This window comes from Brassica napus, chromosome C8, assembly GCF_020379485.1.
Source record: "Brassica napus cultivar Da-Ae chromosome C8, Da-Ae, whole genome shotgun sequence".
In the NCBI taxonomy this organism is placed as follows: Eukaryota; Viridiplantae; Streptophyta; class Magnoliopsida; order Brassicales; family Brassicaceae; genus Brassica; species Brassica napus.
The window spans coordinates 21,445,872-21,453,211 of record NC_063451.1 but is presented as its reverse complement, the minus strand read 5'-3'; the positions used below and the strand labels follow the sequence as shown (position 1 = coordinate 21,453,211).

The following is a 7,340-nucleotide window of genomic DNA, read 5'->3' as shown; positions in this document are numbered from 1 at the left end:
AGCTTTCACGATAATGCATGCATAATTATTAAGCAATGATCATCTCAACACCCCCCTTAGTAGCTTTTGCCTTGCTACGGAAGTATGAACCTTGAATGCTGTTGTCTCTGATGCGCTAATCTCAAGTTTTAAAGACATGGTATACATGTTAGATTCTGGTTACTTTTTTCTCTTGTTGGAATTCAATCAAATGCATTTTCTATGACATCGTCCGTGTGTTGCGTAGGTCTTTTACTTCTATTTCTTTCGATTTTATCCCCACAAGTTGTAATATTGTTGATGATGGTTTAGCCAAGACAGCTTTGTTTGAATCTTCTCTCTATGAGGATGAGTAACTCTATATGCTTTTGAGTTTAAAGTAATGAAAGATTTGATAAAATTTATATATATATATATATATATATAGGAAAGATTCAAAGTTTTCAGATGTATTTAATTTTGAAAATGTAAATCTAATGTCAATAAGATCAGCTGGGTTTAGATTGTGAAATTATACTATAGTTTGTTGTATAGTACATCTAGAAGTAAACTTACGTAACAAATTCAGCTAGAGTTATTTTTGTTTTTTGAACTATCAGCTAGAGTTCTTTTAGCGAACTATATGCATTTTCGTTTCAAGCTACGCAAGGGCAAATATTTATATACCAAATCCAATAACGAAATCCATTAACAACTATATATTGTTTCTTAAACAAGGATTAACAAGTATATATTGTTCTTATTCTTTTATATCCAAATTCTTTCTTTGAATATCATCCCCACAATTACTCTGCGAACGCCATGACACATCATATTATCATTACCTAATCTTGATTTTTGGTATAAATATATTGCTTATTTAACTTATTTGTTGAATGACTCGTATACTGTAGACTAATAGACTTGTCACACACTGTGAGAAATAATATTTACATAAAATCGTGACGAATGCATAAAATCTTGTCCAGCCTGGTGAAGCTTAGTGCTCAGCACTACCTTTTTTGTGCCTTCATTAATGAAGAGCTTTTTTTGGAATATTAGAGGCCTAAATGGCGACACTAGAATATCGTCAGTCTCGGATTGGATAAGGCTTAATAAGCCATTATTAGGTGGATTACTTGAGACACATGTGCAAGAAGAAAATTTAAGTGGTATTTTAGGTACTATTACTCCTGGCTGGAGGTATGAAGCCAACTATTCAGAAGAGGCAGACAACGGCAGAATTGTGGTTATCTGGGATCCGTCCATCTCAGTTGTTATTTATTATAAATCTCCTCAGATGATTCTTTGTGGTGTTTTCAACCCGGCTACGGATCAAGAATTTTCGGTGGCTTTTATCTACGCAAGGAATAGGTATGAGCAAAGGGTTTCATTGTGGACAAAAATTAAGGAGCTGGCAAACTCAACAAGACTTAGCCAGTCACCCTGGATTATTCTCGGAGACTTCAACCAAGTTCTTTCGGTCTCTGAAGTCTATTCTTTATCACAGCCTACTATCTGTCTTCAGGGAATGGAGGATTTGAGTGAGTGTTTGGCTGAAAGTGGAGTCTTTGATCTAACTTTCAGAGGCTGTCACTTCACCTGGACCAACAAAAGTCCTACAAATCCCAAGGCAAGGAAGCTTGATCGAGCACTTATTAACGAATCTTGGCTAGAGAAGTTTCCGGATTCTAATGCTTATTTTGACGCTCCGGGTTCTTCGGATCACTCACCTTGTTTAATTTCAATGGGAACCGCTCCTGGTATAAGGAAATCTCGATTTCTCTATTACAATATGTTCTCGACTCACCCGGACTTTCTTGCGCTGATTGAAGAGGCTTGGAGATCGCCAGTCATACCTTCCTCGCCGATGTTTGCTCTTTATCAGAGATTGAGGCTGGCTAAGGTTTGTTGTAAAAACTTAAATAGAAGCAGTTTCAGCGGCATTCAAAAGAGAACAAAGGAAGCTTTCTCCAAGCTAGAAGAGGTTCAGAGACAGGTTCTCACTGCTCCTTCTCCTCAGTTATTCGAGGATGAGAAGATAGCTCGGGATTCATGGATATTTTTTGCCGCTGCTGAGGAATCGTTCCTTCATCAAAAATCAAGAGTCCGATGGTTAGATGTTGGGGATTCTAATACTGGAGTTTTCTTCAAATATGTCAAGGCACATCTGCAGAGAAATAAAATTTTGTATTTGATGGATGGAGAAAATAACAGAGTCTATGATCCTATTTTGTTACAGGAAATGGCAGTGGGGTATTATTCTGATCTCTTGGGTTCTGAAAATGAGGATGTAGTCCCTCTGACGGTTCAGCAAATCCAGCAGCTCCATCCTTACAGATGCGAAGACTCAATGGCCAATCGACTTTGTATTATTCCCTCGGTTGAAGAGATCAAAGGCACTGTCTTCAGCTTGCCAAAGAACAAGGCTCCGGGTCCCGATGGTTTCACCACAGAGTTCTTCTGCACTGCTTGGAGTGTCGTGGGATCTGATTTGGTTAATGCTGTTCAGGATTTTGTCCGAAATCCGGGGATGCTCCGTCAGTTGAATACAACGGTTATTGCTCTTATTCCGAAGACCCCAGGCGCGACAACCCTTGCTGAGTTCAGACCAATCTCTCTTTGCAACACGGTTTATAAGGTGATATCAGCAATTCTGAGTGAAAGATTAAAACTGATTACACCTCTAGCAGTCCAAAGGAATCAAGTGGGGTTTGTACAAGGTCGGCTGATGTGCGAGAATGTCTTATTGGCAGCTGAGCTAGTTAATGATTTCAACAAGCCCGGAGAGCGAACTCGAGGCTGTTTGCAAATTGACATCACCAAGGCCTATGACAACGTTGACTGGAGGTTTCTATTGAATATTCTAAGGGCTTTTGAACTGCCGAAAGTTTTCATTGAATGGACCTGTTTGTGTTATTCCACTCCCTATTATTCGGTTTGTTTAAATGGAGAACTGGCGGGATTCTTTCCGGGGAAGAAAGGTCTTAGGCAGGGGGACTCAGTTTCTTCTTCTCTCTTTGTTTTAGTTATGGACATTCTGTCTAAGAAGCTTGACCACGCCGCCTTGACGAACCAGTTCACTCTACATCCTCGATGTTCTAGACCACTCATTTCACATTTAAGCTTCGCTGATGACATGTTGATTTTTTTCGATGGATCAGAAACATCCTTATCTGCGATCATCGATACTCTATCTGATTTTCACAGAGTTTCTGGTCTGGGACTCAGTCTACCAAAGTCGTGTCTCTTTGTGGATGGAGGGAACATCACCCTCGCTCGGTCGCTTGCAGGACGATTTGGAATATCGCAAGGGTCTCTCCCGGTAAGATATCTCGGTTTGCCTCTAATGCCTCACAAGCTAAGGCCTAGGGACTATCAGCCTCTCCTGGACAAAGTTAGAGCTAGAATAAATTCTTGGACAGTTAAGAGATTATCTTTTGCGGGTCGGCTTCAGCTGCTGCAATCTGTCCTATATGGAATCTTCAATTTTTGGGCAGCTATTTTCCCACTTCCACAAACTTGTATCGACTCTTTAGAGAGAATGTGCAATGCTTTTCTTTGGAATGGTACTCCGGACTCAGCACGAGGTGCAAAGGTTTCCTGGGAGTCGGTTTGTACACCAAAGAAATCAGGTGGCTTGGGACTAAGAAGAATGGCAGATTCGAACCAGGTTTACGGACTTAAGTTAATATGGCTTATTTTTGCTGCCAATGGATCCTTGTGGGTAGCGTGGGTGAAGGAACAATTAATAGGAAACATAATGTTTTGGGATGCGGACTTTCAGAATATTGGATCATGGATTTGGAGATCGCTTATGAAGCTCAGACCTACAGCTCGCCCATTCTTGGTCTGCAATGTTAGATCTGGCTCAATTGCTCTTTTTTGGCACGACAATTGGATAGGACTCGGACCTCTATTCGAATTGTGTGGAACCTCAGGTCCTATGGTCTCAGGTATAGGATACATGGATTCGGTTTCTATGGCATCAACTTCTAATGGATGGCGCCTTCCAAGGGGTCGCCATCCTATAAACCAATTCCTTCGAGATTGCCTTTCAACTGTCTCCTATGACCTAGACCCTTTAGCCCAAGATTTCTTTCAATGGAAACATTCACCTGATTCTTCTCCAGGAGACTTCTCTACCATAAAGACATGGGCATCTCTACACCCGAGCCCTCCGCATGTTTCCTGGTTCAAATCTGTCTGGTTCAGCTCTAATATACCAAAGCATGCCTTCACGGCATGGATTGTAACCAGAAACAGATTACCTACAAGGGATAGGCTGATAACTTGGGGAATGATTGTGCCAAGCTCATGTCTCCTCTGCGACCGGGCTAATGAATCAAGATCACACTTGTTCTTTGATTGTCTTGTATATGCAGAGGTTTGGACGTCTTTTTTCACACATCCCACACTTCACCCGCCTCACTCTTTTGATGGTATTCTCACATGGGTTTTAACAGCTTCTCCACATCCCAAAGTTAAATTTATTTGCAAGCTTCTACTTCAGGCAGTATGCTATGTCCTTTGGCGTGAAAGGAACCTGAGATTGCATAACTCAACAAGCAGATCAGCCCACCTCCTTATCAAGGAAATTCAAGTGATCATGAAGGCAAAACTCATAGGAATGGACCGCAGACCAGTTCAACCAACACAACGCTCTCAATCTTTTCAGGAGTCTCATCTTGTTACTTGGTTTACGTACTTCCAGCCGTAACGACGTCTTAACTTTATCCCTTTAAAGCTTTCGTTCACATGTGTCTCTCTTAAAATTTTATTTGCTTTCTGAAAACTGATGTCCCACTATAGGGAGGAAGACTATTAAAATAAAATTAAAAAAAAAAAAAAAAAAACTTTAGTTTTATCATGGCTCCTTTTCCCACATGTATATATATATACACATACAATAGACCGTAGATAGCTACGAAAGAAAGAATCAAATCTTCAATAATCCTTAATAAAATTAGGGTTCTTAAGCAAAAAAATGGGAAGATCACCGTGTTGCGATCAAGACAAAGACATGAAGAAAGGACCGTGAATGCCCGAAGAAGATGATAAGCTCAGGGCTTATATAAATAAGAAGGGTTATGGGAATTGGCGGTCGCTTCCAAAGCTCGCTGGACTTAACCGCTGCGGTAAGAGCTGTCGTCTCCGGTGGATGAATTATCTCCGGCCTGATATCCGGCGAGGCGAGTTCTCTGACGAAGAAGAGATTAATATCGTTAGACTCCATGCCCTTCTTGGCAACAAGTAAGACCTTTTTGTGAATTAGTATTTTTTTTTCTTTTATGAGACTCTTTAGCATCGACTAATGATTTACGTCTCTATTTTTTTCAAAACGATGTTTATCTGTTTCCATTTGCATGTTTTCATAATTTTGAAATATAAAACATTTTCCATTTTTTCATAAAATAGTTATGCGAAATGCATTTTAGACGTTTTAACGTTAATCGTTTGTGTGATGTCAAAAAAATACGTTAATCGTTTGCGCTTACAAATGATTAACAATTATTGATTAAAATGCTTAGAAGGTGAGCAGTTTTGTATTTCTTTATATTATAGGATGAGTTATTCTTGGGTTCACCCCCTAGGTTCAGCAACCAATAGGATTTTATTATTTCAAATTCGATATCTTATAGAAAATGAAACAAAATATTATCAACTTATATTATGTTTTTAAAATAAAAGGTCAAAAGAAATAAAAAAATAGTAGTTACAGAAAAAAAATTTAAAAAATATATTTTAAACGTCGTCAGCATAATACTAAACCCTAAATCATAATCCCTAAACCCTAAATCATAAACCCTAAACCATTGGGTAAACCCTAAACCCTTAGATAAATCCTAAACTCTAAATCAAAAACACTAAACACTACAACACTAAACCCTAAACCCTAAATCCTAAACACTAAACCCTAAACCCTTGAGTGTTTTAGTGTTTTGTGTTTTTGATTTAGAGTTTAAGATTTATCCAAAGGTTTAGGGTTTAACCGAAGATTTAGGGTTTAGGATTTATGGTTTAGAGATTATGATTTATGGTTTAGTGTTTTGGTGAGGACGTTAAATTTTTTTTTTGTAATTACTACTATTTTTTATATATTTTTTTTACTTTTTATTATTTTAAAAACATAATATAATTTGACAATATTTCATTTCGTTTCTTAAAAGATATCGAATATGAAATAACACAATCCTATTGGTAGGACCGGGGGGGGGTGAACCCAAAAATAAGTGTTATAGAATTATTACAAGTCTAGTCTTCAATTTAAGATCTCTTACCATAAAAAAATGTTAATCTTTGGTTTTTGGTTGTAACGATTAAATTTGACATTTATTCTACAGATGGTCGAAGATTGCGAGTCATCTACCAGGAAGAACCGATAACGAAATAAAAACCTATTGGAACACTCATATGAGGAAGAAGATGTTGCAAATGGGGATTGATCCAACCACGCACGAGCCAAGAACCAACGATCTTAGCCCTATACTCGACGTTTCTCAAATGCTTGCGGCGGCTTTTAGTAACGGGCAATTTGGTAACAGTAACCTCTTCAACAACAAAACTGCTTTGGAAAATCTTCTCAAACTCCAATTAATCCATAAAATGCTTCAAATGATAACCCCCAAAGCCGTACCAAACATCAATAGCTTCCGTACCAACTCATTGATTCCTAAACAGGAGCCTGTAGTCAATGATTTCAATACAAATTCAGTGAATCCTAAACCGGAGCCGGGGGCTGGACAACTGAATGCTATTGGTGGTCAACAGGTTTTCATAAACAAAAGTGAAAATGAAGATTTCATGCCATCTTTTGGACATGACTGGGATGGTTTTGAAGATAACCAGCTTCCTGGTTTGGTTACGGTTTCTAAGGAGAATCTGAAATCAGCTAAACCGGGTACCAGTACTACCACTGAGGTAAATTATAAAACCGGACCCGATATGATGCCGGGTTATTATGGTGATCAATTACGTGAAATCCCATCTACTGGTTTGATATCGGTTTCTCCTGAAACATCCGGTTTGAACTATCCTGGTACAACTCAACACTCATCAGCTTCAGATGTCCTAGAGGACTGGGAGAAGTTCCTTGATGATGAAACAAGTGACTCTTGCTGGAAAAGTTTCTTAGAGTAAGAATTTTTTCTCCAGATTTATTTTTGATATATGCTATTTGGTATTTATACATGGTAATACAATATACTTTCTCAAGTTAAAAAAAAAAAAAATATATATATATATTAACAGAGAATTGCTATCTAATATGCAGCTTGACGTCGCCCACATCGTCACCCTGCCCGTTGTAGAAGTGGATATTGTTTAAACAACATTCATACACAAAAACGTCCATTTAATGTTATAAAATTTTGTAACAAAAT

At 38.4% G+C, this 7,340-nt stretch overlaps 1 pseudogene; it reads left to right on the top strand.

Moving 5' to 3' along the window:
* Nucleotides 1-4,945: 4,945 nt before the first annotated feature.
* LOC106359640 lies at nucleotides 4,946-7,140 on the top strand (annotated as a pseudogene).
* Nucleotides 7,141-7,340: the final 200 nt, after the last annotated feature.